A 17,895-nucleotide genomic window follows, 5' to 3' on the forward strand; every position below is an offset into this window, starting at 1 on the left:
CCAGCAGTTGTCGCACCAGCTATAATCGCCGCCGGCCCAGCCACGGGTCGACCTGCCTGCCCTGCTGAACGGAAGGTTCTGCGCCTGGCGCCCTTCTTGAGTTGTGCTAACAAATATGCTGCTAGCTTTCCGACAAAGCCCAAGTCTCCTCCGTCATCTCGTATTAGCACAGAGAGGCACAAATACTGGGCAGATGTATTTTAATGACATTTAAAAAAAAGAAAGAATGCCAGTGGGTATAGACCTGCCCTCGACCAATTATTTCCGACCTCTCTCTGTCAAAGTCAATTTTCTTCACTCTTCTTTCAAGGAAGCTGTGGACGTGATGTAGTATGTTAGTGCCAGAATAAGGATAAGGTCATATAAATCAAGGTTAGAAGTGAAAAACAACTGGTTGTTAAAATTTCTGAATAACTCTTTAACGGTGCACACCCCAGTTCTTGCGCGACCGGGGTCCGCGATAGTCCGTTGTAAAAAAGTGACGAAAGGGTTTTGAGGGTCCAAGTTTGAGGTGACATTTCTTATAAACTGCCACGAAGTATCATTAAACATTAACATGGCTGAAGAGTGTAAGAAATGGTGATTTTGGGGTGAAAATTTCTTTTGGCTCCGAACCTTACTTCCGGGTATCCTTGCGCGCCAAGTGTAATCCGCCCGTTTGACCTAGTTTTCGCTCTGCGGCTTCGTAGGGGTGGATTTGCAACCCCTCGCGCCGTGGACTGTTTAGAAAATTACAGTACTAGAATTTTCTTTATAATTTACTCGGGTATAGTCAAGGCTTGGGTCTTTCTGCCAGCATCAGTCATTTCTGCCGGAAAATTTTTTTTTGTGGGATTATCCTACGCGAAAATTCGCAATTTTGGGCATTAATTTTCGAGTGAAAATAATGTTTTTTCCGTTGATTTTACCAAACTTAAAAAGGTTGAAGAAACCAAACTCAGCTTGTCTTGTAGCTGAAGAGATATCCTTTCGTCCCATATACAGTTATTCTCCTTCCGAATTATTCCACGCCAGAGACGGTCGCTAGATTTGAGGGTGTGCAGCTTCGAATAGAGGCCCCAAATAAACTGGGGTGTGCCCCCTTAAGGGGTTCTACATAATTGGTCACAACGAAAAATGGTCCCTGCCTTCCAAGGCTCCATTTCACTCAATAACTACAAACTCTATTCCAATCACATCCCACAGTTCAGATGTAGTCTGTTGGTGAGCAGTACGTGGCATGAAAATCACAAGAATACCTTAAGTTATGAATCTATTTGCTAGATACACGGATGTTTTCCTGCAAACGCATCATGAACACGTTCAACAAGACGTTCTGTGACCTACTCACCCACCTCAATGAGAGCCAGTGAAGTGCCGTCTTCAGGATGCCTTCACTCTCCCACAAGTTAAGCACAGCGTACGGCCGCCCCACGTTTCAACAGCTTATTTCTCATGTCCCATGAGGACCGAGAACGTGACTGGACCCGCCGCGCAATCTCTATCTCAGGCCCGTGTTCGGAAACTCTCGGCAACGCCGACGATTACCGAGTAGAACCGGTACACATCGACGAGGTGAATTGAGCTGTCTCCTCCGTGGTAGCTATGGAACGTCTGGCAGCTCGTACTCCGGAGTTTGCCGAGTCGATATGACATTCGCCCCGGCTCCCAATCAGGAAAGCTGGCAACACGCACTTCACTCATCGAGCGGTGTAATCACAGAGGATAAATTCTGCCGCCTGACAGGTCGGGCCTTGTGCCGTGCCTGGGCAAGATCAATTCTCAGCGGTCAGTCTCAAGGAGACCCGTCAGGTGAATCCGGGAACCCCCTCCGCTACTAAAAGATCGAAGCTGTGAGCGTACCGGTGACCCCCACGACCTAGGAAAAATTCGGCCCCCGGCCGAGTGTCAGAGAAAATAGTGACAGTGTCCAGAAAAGAAAACCCACTCCGAGTCAAGTGGAAGTGTATCCGATACAGCTAACTCTCCTTTTCTACTTTTAGAAAGCTGCGGTTGGCCCCACACGTGAGCTTACTACTTGAGTCGACACGAGATTGGAGGAAAGGAAAACAACCATGCCTTGAGACCCGGGATTTAGGACCGGGGGACCGACAGCCCGTTATGTTCAATCCAGCATTCTTGGTGTCTGAATGAAGCCAAATGTCGCTCAGTACCGTGTACCAACCTCAGTGGCACGCGAACAACTGTTTCTCCACGACTGCAAAGCCTTTAAGCTGAAACCTTGCCTACTTACAACTTTTCTCGCCGTGAGAGATATCTCGCACCAGGCCCTTGCATGGACGTCACACAGATCGTTGATTTGTATAGAAAACATACTACAAGTGGGTAGCATTTTCCAATTACGTCATCACAGCACGCTTAATTGAAATATATTTAGTCTGTAAGGCCTTTTCGTCTGCTGAGTGAGCGGTACAACATAGGGTAGGCACGGATAGTCAGGAAGATAAGATTCCTTCTTTATCTGGGCAGATCTGTTGTAAATTGACTGCCGGCACTTCAGAAGAACCTCACCTGAAGTGCCGGCATTAGACCTGACACGCGCTACCCGCGGCGCACGGTATCAGCTCCAGCTTCTGGTAGATCGGTCCGTATCACAGGACTGTTCGGGTCATTACAGCTCAGACTAGGCTACGTGGGCGTTGTTTCCATTGCTACTGCTGAGACCAGAGCTGCTGAAAACGCTACACAGAGTGAGTCTAACTCATGAACCGTATCTGTTATGTACCGACATTTCATGACCTCTCCATGGGGGGTCAGCCAATCGCGTAATCTCAGACAAGCGGCAAATATAGATGGCCTATGGGAAAGGACAGGGTTCAACAGAATGAGGCAGAGTTGATGTCTATGTGCTGGAGTAAAAGACACGTAAAGTGTGAGGTTGACTGACTTTGAGATAAGTAGAAATATACAAGACGGGGAGACCGTGTCCACAAATAGTAGAAGGGTATCGGTGTAGGTCTAAACGTTCGTTAAGTGCTTCAACACTAGATACCCCTCACCAACTCCTGCTGGCTCACCTTATAGCTGCGCCTCCTTGTCGTTCCACGAGGCATGATACGGAGAAGGGTTGAATTAAACTTTGACAGTCTGGAATGATAATAGTCGTATAAGTAGCCTAGAAATTGCCAGCACGACTGGCGGCTGCCGACCCCGTCGGGAAGAGGATATGTCAGTGAGGGTTGGAGTGAGAAGACTTCATGCAGCGCGACGCGGCGGGCAGGAAAAGTGATTATGCTGGCAGAAGACCAGGACACGCTCTACCGGCCGACATTTGTGTTAGTTTTCCTTTAGTTTAATGCGACTTTCCAGACGGGTCCAAACAACCTTTCCTCAATATCCTTGCACGGAGCTCTTCTTTAGTCTGTCTTACCTGGGACGTCGGTCGAACGCAAAGTCTCCAGGTCACAGAGACGGGAGTTCCTCAGCGGTAACGGATTACCTGCAGCAGTATCTGACCATGCCGCCCGCAAAGTTTGTTTTGGTGCGTGCGAACACTCACCTCAGTGTGCTGCAGAATTACGGCGGTTCGCTGTTGGGAAATCCTCCACAGCCGCCAACAGGAGAGAACTGAAGTGCCGTCTGTTGGTCTCTACACGCTATATAGTCGAGAGCAAATCTTTTTGACGGAGAGTCCACTCCGCACGGACACATCTATCAATACCGCGTCCGGGACCACAACTGCAGGTGATGATCTCAGCTAGCGCGCTCAGTACCAGCTGTAAATGGGTTGGCGGTGCTGATTGGTCTACAGTGACATTGTGTACCTTCTACGCGCCAATCGTCGTGACTGAGACGTCTAAAGGGAGGGACCTCAATTATACCAGTAGACCAGAACAACCGGTGGTAGGTCAAAATGATGGTCATTTTCCCGTGACCTTGGTGACATGTGACACAAGGGGACAGGACAGGGGTGCTAGTAATCATAACAGGCCATGTCATGGGACCGTCAGGGTAGCACAACCGGCGCCGAGTCACACTGGGAGGTTAGTTAGGTTGTGTAGGCTGAACAGCAGGCCTTGACTTCAGCTTACATTGTATCACTGACAATATGTCCTTGAAAATGTTATGATAAGCTGTTATGAATGCATGTGCTCGTGAGTACGTATGGAGTAGGCTGCTTTGGATGATCGATGACCCCAAAACGAACCTTTCACTAAACTTTAGATGACCTGCTTGGTTTGTAGCCAGATCTTGACTCCCTGTCACAATTTATGGTCCATTTTACTGCTTTTTTAATGTCACGCGTAAGTGTTTAATAGTGATGAAGGTGAATAAACGGGTAAGATATACATTTTATAGTTGCTTTTACACGTGTCCCCTCCACAATGGTGCACATATACGCCACGGAACGTTTGTCACAAGCCATTTGCCATAAAAGTGACACTACATAAACCCAGTTGGCCGACAAATTAAACTTTTTCCGAAGCACTTGCAGCTTGTTCCGAATCATCTCACATTCCGTGTGGGAAGATCTATCCATAGTTTACCCCAGACATGCCCCCGGGTCAGGAAACGGAGACCGGAGTGATGAAAGACTGAGTCGCGATCAGTCCCTAATTTCAGCGTTTGTTCCACCAGACTTTACTGTCACAAACGTCTGTCTATAGTCACAGTCTGTAGAGCAGGACAGTAGCCACAAAAGCTGACAAGGCTGATACAAAGATGTCCTCCAAGGATCTATATACACAACAAGAAGCTATCTGACAGTGTTAGACACACCTTCAAGTTCAAGTAAATCCCGAGTGTATGACGTCCCCACCACGCTCTGACTATCCACCGTGAGGGCTACAGGTGAAAACGTTTCGCTTTGCAACAATGAGAAACTCGTCGACTATGTCGACCGCCAATACGGTGGTGTATTTCAAGTGGCGGTAAATCTTTCCAGTCTCCTGTCGACAAGTACATTTTCTGGCAACTCACTCCACTCCGGTGGATCCTGCGAGTGTTGTATTTCAGGGCCTGACCCATTAGTAGTATCTGGAAAAATGGACGAAAGCCTAGTTTATGGTATTGAGGAGCTTCTGTATTTGTCTCAGATCGAAGTTGTATTTCCGAAGTTTACACTAATGATACACTGAGGTAGAGGCCTTTCCGGTTATCTGTGACTTCTCGCCACCCACCCGTATCGCACCGGTTTGCCAAGATAGACAACCGTGTGTCGCTCCGACAGAACAGTGTCAAACACTGTTTTCTTAGTAACGAAGGGTAGGGTTAGTCTAGGTTCTTTGGTACGTTAAGTTCATTATTGAAATCTACCAGTTACTTGCTGATGGTGATATCACGCACCTGGGCTTACACGTGGCGTCCGCTGAACTCGGTTCTTCTCCAAAGTACATATGTGAGTCTGCAAGGATTTTATGTGACACTATAACACCGTCCACACATAGTGTGTAGTTAAAGGATGTATTAGAACGGAAACGAGGGGTTTGTCTTGGAGACTTCGTCTATTACGAGAGTTATGATCAAAGTCTGTTGTGCACGTGCAGCACGCGCGCGTGTGGTAAGGATTCTTAAATCCAGTAAGACACGTCATGACGGAATTGAAAGCTCTAGATCTACCGTTCCGCTTATATGAATACCGTCAGCTACTATGCCAGCCTACGGACTTCTATAGCAGTCTGCTGCACTTTCATGAGCTCCACCCCTTGATGAGCCGCTGACATGACCTGTACCACTAGCCTCTACCATGCTCCTCTCGGGACCGTACTCCCAGCAGACATTCAGTATATCTGCCGAGACTAAGGCCTGCCCCTATCGAAGCAATTGTTGAAATTCTTTCATATTTCTGTCAACTGCCGGTTATCGTCTCTTAGCAGGACAGCGCTGATGAGGACCACACAGAAAACACTGGTGAAAGTTTACCTGTGCCGTGGGACGGATCGACTTGCCCCGACATGGTGACGACATTCACGAGTAGGTCCGAGGTGCGGCAGCCGTGATCTTTACGAAACTTGCGGGAAAATAAAAAAAAGAGAGAGAATATTGTTGGAGACCACCCAGGGTTGATCTTTCGCCCAGGCCGGGAGGCATTGACCCCGAGAAATCAGGATAGGAGAGGGACACACATTAACGGTCCGATGATTTACGTGACGCTAGAGACCCGTTCTCGCGAGTATACCCTCCTGCAGACCGGCTAGTATGGCACCGAGCCAGCGCTGACGCACTGAAATGTGGACCGCCCGGTTTCCCTCCGTACATCGACTACAGATGAGACCCCGTAGAACGGCTTAGGCACATGGAAAAGGCCAAGTCTTTCCTGAAAGGACAGGCTCTCTGCCAACAGGCGTAAATCATATGTTTTAATAGTTGAGATACACGGGAATTAGTTACATCTGGCCGGGAGGCTGGGGCAGTCCGTATGCACCTGATGGTCAGGCAGTAGCTGAAGCTACCTAGGTCTGCCAAATGTCCAGTATTCTGGAATTATAAACAACATGTAATTGTGAAGGAGAGGGGGAAATGCAACAAGACTAAGTAAGAAGATTTGTTTAAGATAAGCAATAACAAAGATGCCATCGCCTTCGGAAGCCGACATAGCAGTTCCCACTCGGTTGTGTCATGAACCTGACCATTATTGGCCACCCGATGGTTTACCGCATTCTCGTTCTGTGTATAGGTATTTGACGCCAAAACATGCAACGTCAATTCGCTTTCATGGTACGAGGCCTTGCCTAGTCAGGGTCCTTTTTGTGATCTTCTCTTCTCGGAGGTTGAATCAAAGACGCTCGTAGACGGTAGGTACGCTCGTATGGCAACAAACATTGCACTACGGTAAAGCGGTATTCCACCCCAGAAGGAGATGCTGCTACAAAATGTAGTATTTTCTAAGAAACCACATTTTCGTGAATACAAAATCAATCCAATTTTGTAAGATTTCATCACAGATTAACAAAGAAACCAAAAGGACTGAAAAGTGTAGACTTATGCGTGCTGTGTGATGGACATGATGCATGGGTTCCTTTAGGATAATTGCTGAAGGTCAAGGTCAATTTTTGAGGATGATTATGTTGCTAAGGTAGCAGATTCATAAACACCAAGTCACACACAAACTACATGTATAGACACGGTTTTCAAGATGATCCCTAGTTTAGTTTTCTGAACATCGTCCACTGTTTTTGAAATTAAGTATGAGCTTCAATGGGTTGGTGGCCTAAAGTAATCTTGCCAATACAATCAATTTTTATTTTTTCAGAATAGCATTTGAAAACAAATAGAACCCTTGCTTCTGGGTTTGAATTCAACTTCAATGTGCCATGGGACGTTAAGTCTGATTTTTCATGAAGATCGAATTTCGGCATGCGCTGTCTTTGCCGGGTGTCTAACGGACCATCTGAGTATATATATAGACTGTGTTACGACACTTTCTGACCTCGTTCTCGGGATACTGGTCTCCACGGAGGCAAAAATGCGAGCAGATTGACAGATGTACCGTGTCAGAATACCGTATAAACTTTGATTGGCAACTCTCCCGATTTGGTAGCCTCTGATGGATAAATATCGTGCCCATTGTATACACCATCTGGTATTCTGAGCGATTTGAGGCACGGTTTGAGTTTTTATGGCCGCACCTGAACACTTGTGTCGAGGAATTCTCTTCCACTGGTTGGTTCTAAAGTTAGCGTACTCGTACAGTGGGACGGAGCGAGCCAGAGTAAACAAACCGAGAGAGGTCAAGCCTGGGCCACGCTAATGATGTTTCTATTTTCCCACGCGTCAGAATCCCCGAGGGGGGAAGGTCAAGTTCATGGAATGGCGTGGAGAATAGTAGGAGGGCCGAGCGACGGGGTTCAAATGGAGGTCAAGTTGGAGGAGAGACTTGCAAGAGGCCTTGAAGCTCAGGTGTTGTGAAGTGGGCAAATGTACTTAAAGTCTCTCAACGAGGACTTTCACATCATTCTATCATCTACATCATTGTCTTCTTGAGAAGGCCTTCGACACTCATCTTTTCTTTAAAACTCTTACTAAGCTTATGGGCTTCCCGACACCTCCTTGGAGTCATTCTACTCGTGAAATGACTACAGGAAGAAAATACTGCCGAACAAGTCTACGGACGACAGGAGAAGTTGAACGGGTCAGGCCACGATCTTTGAAAGTACCCGACTCCAGGGAGGAAGACTTCAATTTGTCAGCGTCAAAACACGATCAATACGTTCTTCCTCTTTTTAACAAGCCAGATGAACTATAGATAAAGTATGAACTAGCACACATGAAGGAGTCCATTGTAATACAGTAGGTCCTCGTCCTGGTGTCCCATTGCATAGTTTCCTACAATGTACATGACCTCACGGTGAACTGCATAGTTAAGGCTGCCCACCCAGGTGGCTAGCCGTCAAGCCATGAAATTACCCACAAAGGTGAACGGTTCAGCCCTCTCCGTGTAGACCCACAGTGCCAGCAGCCAGCTGCTCCAAGAAAAATGGAACATAAAGGACATTATTTCACCGGGACCATGCCTTCCCTTCAACACAGTAAATCTTGTCCACAATACCCTGTGTTACCGCGGTGAGAATGGCTCTTCTCAAACACCTCACGGTGCGTGAGAATTCCTGTCAAGTTCACGTGTACTCTAGTGGAGGGCTCCCATTGTGATGGTGGCGTTGACCGAGGTTTGGCCTCACTTAAAGAAGAACGGCTCCACAAATATATCTCATTACATGGACACACACGGCTGCCTGTAGATGAATAACCGCCGAAGATAAGGCTCCGAACATCGGAAAACAAACACTACTTAAGTGTGAAGTCACGACAGGCTGGCGCGGCTATTTTAAGGAAGCTCGTCAGCGGAAGCTTCGGGTTCTACAACACTTGTATTTATTTTGCTTTATTTTACGACTACAACATTCAAGTCCTTATCGTTGTTTTGTTGTCATGGTGACGGGTGAATTCATGAAGACACAGCTGTGGAAGCCCATTAGGTCCAAACGAGAGAGGTTCAACTTGAGGCCGTCTTTTGTAGTTTGTGGATTTATGATGTGTACGACTTTCGCCACCTTCTATTATTTTTATGGCAGGAACACTTATCTTGATGACAGTCGATTGTACACAGTGCGAAATGGACACAGGAAAGGGGTGAATGTCCCTACCATGGGTCGTTGTCCCCATAGATCTGTCAAGGAAAATTAAACCAGTCTCAGCGCAAGGTGTCTTTTCTGTACCAAGGTCAAGTTTGGGGTGTGGATCGTCTGACTGTGGGTTGAGGAAACACACTTGACCCTTCCTTGGAAATCGTCTGTCGGCATGCGGTCCAAAAGAAGACGAATTGCCGGAAAAACTTTTAGCGAACACTTAGAGAACGCTCAACTGATAATCACCAAAATCAATCAAGCGGGAGACGTCCTGATGTCGAAGTAAGATGTGAGCTGGTCCAATGATTGACACAGACCATGGCCCAGGAGCAGAAGGCAAGCTGAGGTCAGGCTGTGTTTATGTCTTCTGCAGGCGTCCTTTGTCCACACTTGTCTCACACTAAGAACTAGTGTCAACACAGTTGGCACGGTTGGCTCTCCACCATTGCCCCCGTCTTTTAACGGCACAGGGGAGGGGAGATGTTTAAAGTCACAGAACCCACAAAAATGAGTGAGAGATGAGCACATTTATAGCGTAACGCCCCTGACATGTCCCGGCTACTGGCAGCAGCAGATCGGAAATCGGTACCCTAACAGTTTGAACTGACGACAGATTTGAGCCGAGAAGAACACACACAGTCTATCAAGTGTTTCTACTTCAATTGCTTCCTGTCTTATTTCAGCATTCATTCATTCTTTGTTTCGTCCGTTCATTCGTACCCATCGTACCATTGGTATCTATATAACCATGCGGTATGTTGAAGTCCATAAGGTAAGCATCATAATCGTGACAACCCCCAGGCACAGACCACGTGCTTGACAAATAACATAATTTCCAGGAGGAACAGCCTACCCAACGTGGTACTCAACAGGTGTCAGTGGTATTGCTATCGAGTTTCTCATCAAAGTGTGGTCCTAACCAAATGGCCCAGTCTGTTGAAATGTGATGTCGTGAGAGAGTACTCATAATTCACCATGTACGTCGCTTTCAAATAGTACAGCTGAGTAAAATTCCGACATTGCCATCACCCCGCATTCTCCGTAACAATCTTTGTGCAGCGGTAGAGTAGTTTAGCCTTTCTTTAATGACAAAGTGTTCTCTTCGAAAACGTTCTCCCGTCATCTTTATGTGTGTATGTGTATCACCTGATGATATGAAACGGGCAAAGCTTCATATAACTTGAAGAAGACGGGTTACGACAGAAGAAGGGAACTTAAGACAAAAGAGGTAAATCTTCAAGGAGAAAACTTAACTTAGCTATAGGACAGAATGGCAGTTGGATGCAAACCAAAAAGTGATTAATCCAATGTCAGGATGTTACAAAAAAGGGAATCCTAAAGACGGCTGAAGTCCTCTGGAGGACCGGGCGACGCCAAGTAGCTTTCGTCTGCAAATAAACAGATAACGGGAAAATTAACAAAGATAGGAGCGACCACTGACAACACGGCTGGACCAGCCTAAACACCTGCTTACTCTCTAGACAGGACACAAAGAACGGCATTGTACTGATGAGAAGCAATGATAGTGTACGGCACCGGTCTGGTCTTGTTACTGTTAGTCTATCAGCAGACTAAATCCCACTTTAGTTGGGAAACTGTCCATGACCGCTGGCTTGAGTCTTCCAGTGGCGCCATGAGCTTGATTTAATCCTAGCGTCCTATCCCCACATCTCTTGATATATTCTTTTCTTTGTGAATGCTGCGGTCTCGGTCACGCCAATTCCCAATGAAGTACCAGGAGTTAGGTGGTTAGTTAGGGTTCAGACACACACGTCCTTGGTCGCCCTGCGATTTTGATATCGAAGGGTTTTGAAGCAGGCTGTGACAGAACTAACCGTCGACCTGACCATCCTCCCCGTCTTGAGCGTCTTGAAAAGCGGCTTAGGACTAAGAGCGTACGTTGTACGGTTCAAGGGTACATAAAGGAAAAAAGAACAAAAGAAAGCTAAATCCCGTTCCACAAATGCACGACTATCCCAAAATTGTCCTCTTTTTACGATCTTATGACGTATGTAAAAGTGCCCTAAGCCATTATAAACACAAGCGTCCGCTCCGATGCCTGAATGACATTGCTCTTCCTGGCGGCATTCCAACTGACCTGACAAAATTCCTTTCGGTAACCGCTGTAGAATGTTTTTGTAACATCGCAATGTTTTCACCACAAGATGCTCACTTCTCAAAACTAATTACCAGTAGTCGGTCATCCTATCCGTTGCTGCATTTCATAATACTACTTTGCCCAGATAGTTATCTTTCTCATATTGCGGATCGGTATCTCAACCTATGGAGAAGATCTTGTGCGCCTTGGCATGGCTATTGCAATGTTAATATTCTATCTATATTTCAGAAAAATGCAATAAAAATTTTCAAAGATGTCGTTGCTATTGAATACCAATGGCGTTGTCACTGCACCAAAACAACAGCAAATACCAGGCTCCAAATACAACAACTATCAGGGTCAGGCACTGGTCAAGACGATGTCTGCTCACACTTCACCTATTCTTCTGACGACCTACAACGTTAACTCGTAAAGCACATTTTACTTAGTCAACCTCATCAGGCATAGCCGTCAGAACATTATTCACTGATTTGTCAAGGACACAAATCTAGAGACACATAATATCAGTATTTATACATTTGCCAGATCCCAGACTGGAGGGACACCGTCTAAAGCCCGGTAGGCTCTCGACCTTGAATCTGGTTTTCGTCATTTGACGCCGGCACGGTACATTGACTCCGGTGTCAGGGGTTGAATCTCGGCTGACCAGTTATTTCCTCTCCGTGGAAAGGTCGGTAACACCGGGTCTTCATTACACAGTAATTGGGCACTGAACTATGGTCCAGGGAAGTCTCGTCTTACCACTATTTGATGGCATTTTACGGCGGAATGCGGACCGTATTGGTCCGTATGTCCCATGGCTGCAGCGTATGGCAGGGCACGATGTTCTAATGCATCTATTAAGTCTTGTACCTACTGGGAGCCGTTGGCCGTAATTAGGACTGACCCTGAATCTCTAGAGTGATTAGCGTGTTTACATAGTGATTTGTGTGGCAATCATTTGGATAGTTTAAGAAACAAAAACAGATCAGATAATAGAAACTTAAGTCTCGGGCAGTGTACACACCAATGTAAAACTTCGAAGGCAACGATTTGTTCTGTGAAGAAATATTCCACACAAGAGTTACTTAGGGACAAAAGTCAGCTAGCTAGGATGATCTAGGATAGATTATACATGGGGCATCAATGGCAACCAGATTAGGACTACGCTAGCCTCTATCAGGCTTTGGGAGCCGGCTGGAAAGAGTAGAAATTGGCCAAATAGAGAGATAACATGTCAAGGGAGTTGGTCTGCTGGAGAGAACAGTTTGCCGCTCGGTTCTACTCTTTCCAGCCGCCTCCCGAAGCCTGGTAGAGGCTAGGACTATGTTACTTTGGTTTCTTGGGCAAAGCACATCATCGACCAACATTAACAGAAGTTGAAGCCATGTCCATACTCCTTGTGGATCATTACACGTAAAACAGCGGGTGTGTTCCTCGTTTTTCTAATGAATGCATGCTGCAAATATCTTACAAGTGAATGAAGGCCTTATACATGTGGATTAAGCAGTTCTGTCTCCTTCAATAAATGTTATAATTGAAGGAACCTTACCAGTGTCGCCTGTACTCACACGAACGGTTACGCGACACGTGGGAGTAACACAGAAATCTGAGCTAGACGCTCATTATTTCAATTACCTGTGCGAACATATCATCGGTTGTTTTTCACAGGTTGACACTAAAAACACGGTTAAATCAAGGTCGACACCTTAAGGTCATGGTAGCCATGGATGCAGTTTTGTCGCGACAAAGGTATTGCAAGGACTGCCATAGCCAATTAAGACATTTGAATCGCAGTGCACATCTCGATAGAAAGAAAGAAATAATGTATGTTAAGGTGTGTGTGCTGGTGAGTGGCTGGGGGCGCCCGTCAAGTTGTGCGTGTACTCGTGTGTATATCTGTGAGTGTTTGGGGGAGGGGGGCTACAGCTCATTGCACACATGTACACAAGGTTCAGCGGGCTTCAGTGTAGTCATCTCCTTTTGGAATATAACAATAACAAAACAAACGTAAAATTCCCATGTCAACCAAGCAGCTGTCGCTACTCTTACACTTTGAAATGTTATTTTAGACCAAGAAGTTGCAATGTCGTGTCAGTAGTGACATTTTCTCAGACGACGCGGGTGGCCAGGAAACTTCTTGTCTTTTTTCTTTCATAGTTGCACCGAATGTCTTGAATTGGGGATATCTCTCAGCAGCGGTGCTGGAGTTCCACCGTGTGAGGCAGCCTGCCGCACTGACAGTGCAGACGTTCGGGGGAGGCGAGCAGCCAAGTGCAAACTTGTCTTCGCACGCTATGTGTCTCTCGAAACCCAGGTTTGTCCATTTCAGAAGGTAGTCGGGAGATCGCCAGGGTACAGTCCGTACCTTATTCCGTCTTTTAGGTGTTTCATTCCTCCACTCATGATAGTGTATGTTCCTGTTGTCACCCAACAACATATAGTAAAAGATAGCGCTTCAACTTCAAGAGCTGGTTTCGTCGTTTGAAAGTATGTGTACCGGGCAATTGAACTTATGTAATGAAATGACCCGGGGAGACTATGTGTATACTTACGTCTCGTCTAGATGGACAGGGTTTTATTCTGATGTCGTCAGAGGCCGAAGAGAAACGTTGGGAGACGGTCATGTCTAAGATGCTTGACCTGTCAACAGAACGCATCACCGCAGGGGACCCCTTTGGCACAAAAAAGGATCTCAGTTCAAGGTCAGCAAGCCGTGAACACATAAAACACGCCGCCGCGCAGACGACAGACAAGTTCACTCACAACCGGTGCGTTGTGTTTACACTTCAAACTTTGCGGAGTCGGAACTTTGTTCACGAGTGTCGACATGTCAAGTTTGGTGGGCTCGTGGGATCCACGTTAAGTAACATGTTTTGTCTACGCAAATTAAGGGAAATTATCGTTGCTTTGAATAGGTTCAAGTCCTAATTGGATGTTAGTTTAGGGTCTTATGCCAGGAGCCAGGTTCAAATGATGATGGACAGAACGTCTTCACTGGAATAGATACAGAGTGTGACTTTCTTTTTGCTTGCTATGGAAATGTGTGTTCAGCTTTACCTATAACGTTATAACGAGTAAGACATGTTACACGGGGTTGTCGAAAAGGGACAGGATAGGGCGGCCGGAATTGGTATAAGACCGAAGTTCACAGACAATAATATACTGACCTGCAATCGGCCCCTAACAGGTGTACTTACTTGTGAAACAGTTCCCTGTTAGCACGCGTGTCTTCAGTGGTAGCGTCCACACCATCAGCATCAGTGTGTTCCACAGACGGCAACTGTAACACACGAAAGAAACAACTTAATTAGAAACAATACAGCTAAGTTTGTGTAAGTGAAATATCAACAGTTGTTAACACATTTGAAGTGCTGCCACACAGATTTCCGTTATAACAGGCAGACTGTCACGAAGATGTTGTTTAACCTGTTTCCCGTGTAAGCCACCGTTTTCTCTCAAAATCTAACCTTTTATTTTTACAGCGATGGAGGCTGACCTGTGCTGTAAAATCGGCGCAGTAATCAGCGAGTTCGAGACAAAGACCGTCCTCAGTCCGTTTCCTGTGGAACGTCAGGATTACAATAAAGTGTAGGTTGGCGGAGACGCAAGTCAAATACTTCAGCTGTCAGTCATACAAGGCAGGCTTTTAAGTTGTGGAAACAAAACCTGGCGAGCAACAAGATCCTGTAATGAGGCCGTGTCAGCGGTGTCACACGGACGACAGAGTGCTGACGGCGTCACCATGGACTGACGCCAGGGTCAAGGTGTTTAAGAGATTGGCGTCACAAAACAAGCGGGCACCGTCTATGAGTTAGGCATGAGTTCTTGCCAACACCGGCTAGTCTGAGTGAACTAGTTAGGCAGGGTAAAAGGCTGACGTACAGGAGAAATCTGGCTATCATTAAGTGAGAATTGCGGCGTTTTGCGGTACTGCATTAAGAGAGTACAAAACACACATCCATATTTCATGACACTAAACACAAATATTTTCTTGTTTCTCAGTCTAACAAACACTTTGACATGTCCATGGCACTGCTTTCTTATGTTAATTTTCCAAAATTTGGTTAGAATTCGCAAATTTGAATTCTATCCGCATTTAAGTCTTCAGGCTCTTGTAGTGTCAATTTTGTAATCTCCAAGCAGATCCTAGGATGGCAAAAGGCATTATCCATTGGCCAGAGAGGGTCCAATACGCCCAAGGTATCATTGCATACACATAATGGCAGAGGCGCCGTCTGGCGACAACTGCCTGCCCTGTATGTTTGTTGATATTTACCTTCGCCAAGAAGGTTATGTTTTCAGTAGCGTTTGTCCGTCTGTCTGTCTGTCTGTCTGTGAACAGCATAACTCAAGAAGCTTAGTATGCATTGTCATGAAACTTGGTAGGTGAGTAGGTCTTCATGAGAGCTAGAAATGATTAGATTTTGGGTCCCCTGGCGGCTTCTGTTGGTACTGCAGCAGAACTTCCGGTTTTGATATCTCGCGATCTGTACATGCTAGGGTCACGAATTTTGGTTGGTAGATAGCTCTTGGAGTAGGGAAGAAGTGACATAAGTTTGGGCCCCCTAGCGGCTTGTTCTGGAACTGCAGGAGCATTTGTTGAAAATTTTTCGAAGGATGATAACTAAGGAACCGGGTGACGGATTGTCATGATTTTTGGTATGTAGGTAGCTGAAGTGATGCTTGACATAATCAAATGATAATTATGCAAATCAGGAGCTAATTTGCATAATTAATGAGGAAATTCTAAAACTCTGCATTGTTCGATAATAGGACTATGAAACACTTGTTAAATGTAATTGAGAATGAAAAAAAATCTGAGGATATAGATTATGTAAATGAAGACCTAATTTGCATAATTAATGGAAAATCTTTATAATTTTATAGTTGTAACTGCTGGGAATTTCATACTTGCCACATTTGGAAGTTAAGTGAAGGCAAACATCAATAAACATAATTTATTCAAATCATGACCTCATTTGCATAATTTATGAGGAAGTGCTATAATAGCCTTTTTGTTAAGATAAGACTGTCATTGGGTGGAGAATATGATCAACTGATATAACCCATGCAAATGAGGATCTTATTTGCAAAATCAATTATTAAAATTGTATAATTCTTCAACCGCAAGGGTTAACATCATTTGGCGAAGGTATGAGATCGTGGAACTCTTGTTTCTCCTGATGTACATCACCAAATTTTACGTCGAGGCTAAACTAACCGTGTATTCACAAACTGACGACAATGTGGGTAGCTGAGTTCGTTTTAGATATGATTTCGGAGGGACAAACTTCTTTCCAACCGTTCCAGTTGCAATCATTATGCTTTAATATTCTGTATAGCCAACACTGACGTGGATGTGCCACCGCTTCTAAACGTAACATATGGGTTACTAATACTAGTATATTGCAACTGGTTATTGGCTAATTTTCATAATATAATGATATCGCCCACAGATAAATGACAACCTAGATTCTATTTACATAGTGCGTATATGGATATTGAATTTTGATTCTGAATACATAAATATTTTCAAGCGTTACATCGCAGTCTAAGGTCAACGTTTAGGCAAATTCCTGCTGCTCTGAGGATTCCTGCATACTAGTACCACAATGCCAGTGAGTGAATCCAATCATAGTAGATGACACAAAATATTTTGGTACTGTATTCAAGCCATGAAGGGGGAGACCACACCAGGTACATGTACAAGTTGGTTATCTGTATCACAAGAATCCAAGTTCAGTTTATGATCCATTCGAGAGCCATTCGATTCTGTGACAGATGTGGAGTGTTGTGATCATTGAAAGGGTCATCTAGCGACATTTGCTAGTACTGCTCCTTTTATAAGTCTGTCACCAAGGAGGCCAACAGTCTGAGATATTAGAGTATCATAGACTGATAGAATACTAAATGAGGTACAGTGTACTAGTATGTGGCGAGTCAAATACAGTAGGTTGTGCAACGACAGTCTATCGACGCGTGACCAACATGCATATTAACCCACCAATTATGCATAAAGTAATATCTGAACGATGATAAAAAACACCACCCTTGCCTCATAACAAAAGCCATTTTCCCGGACGTAGAGGGCCGGGAGTACAACTTTGCTTATTGTCTTCATCCTGTATGTTATAATTATGTCACACAACCCGGATCTTCACTATGAACTTTGTGCAAAAGATATCCATCAGACAACCCCCGGTACAAACCGTATAACAAAAATTCCCGTGCACATCTGATGATGGCGTACCCCAGCGGTTCTGTTACTTCCAATACATAAAAGGAGCACGTCGGCAGAACGTACTGCACCTGCGCGAAACCCGTAATGTATTGATAGCACTTCGAGGGATGGTCTCATAACGTGCAGTACGTTCTATCGACGCACTAGTACTCATGAAAGGCTGCTGTTGTCTGAGATGATATGACTGAAGACTTACGTTAAAAGTGGGTGACAAGGAGAAACGTAAAATATGATGGAGTCATTGATATCGATGGAATGCGATTATAGTAGGAGCCTGGGGCTAAAAATAGCGTCAATGTAAAACCTCAAAAGTAAAAAGCCTGCTCGAAAGCACGAGCAGGGATCTGATAGTGATAGTTACTAGAAGGTAAAATGATGGTGAAAAGGGGTCCACACCCCATCCCCCTCTAAAAAATTCCCCAATGGACTTTCCCAAACTGTTACATAAGTGTCTGTACAAGAGTACCTGTACTACAAGAGTGCACAGA

The 17,895-nt window shown here is 45.3% G+C and overlaps 2 pseudogenes; one reads left to right on the forward strand and one right to left on the reverse strand.

Moving 5' to 3' along the window:
* Positions 1–5,896, reverse strand: part of LOC109479109 — a 14,758-nt pseudogene extending 8,862 nt beyond the window's left edge.
* A 5,896-nt stretch (positions 5,897–11,792) lies between these two features.
* On the forward strand, positions 11,793–15,079 carry LOC109479110 (annotated as a pseudogene).
* Positions 15,080–17,895: the final 2,816 nt, after the last annotated feature.

The sequence above is a fragment of the Branchiostoma belcheri genome, unplaced genomic scaffold (assembly GCF_001625305.1).
Source record: "Branchiostoma belcheri isolate BF01 breed outbred unplaced genomic scaffold, Haploidv18h27 scaffold47, whole genome shotgun sequence".
In the NCBI taxonomy this organism is placed as follows: Eukaryota; Metazoa; Chordata; class Leptocardii; order Amphioxiformes; family Branchiostomatidae; genus Branchiostoma; species Branchiostoma belcheri.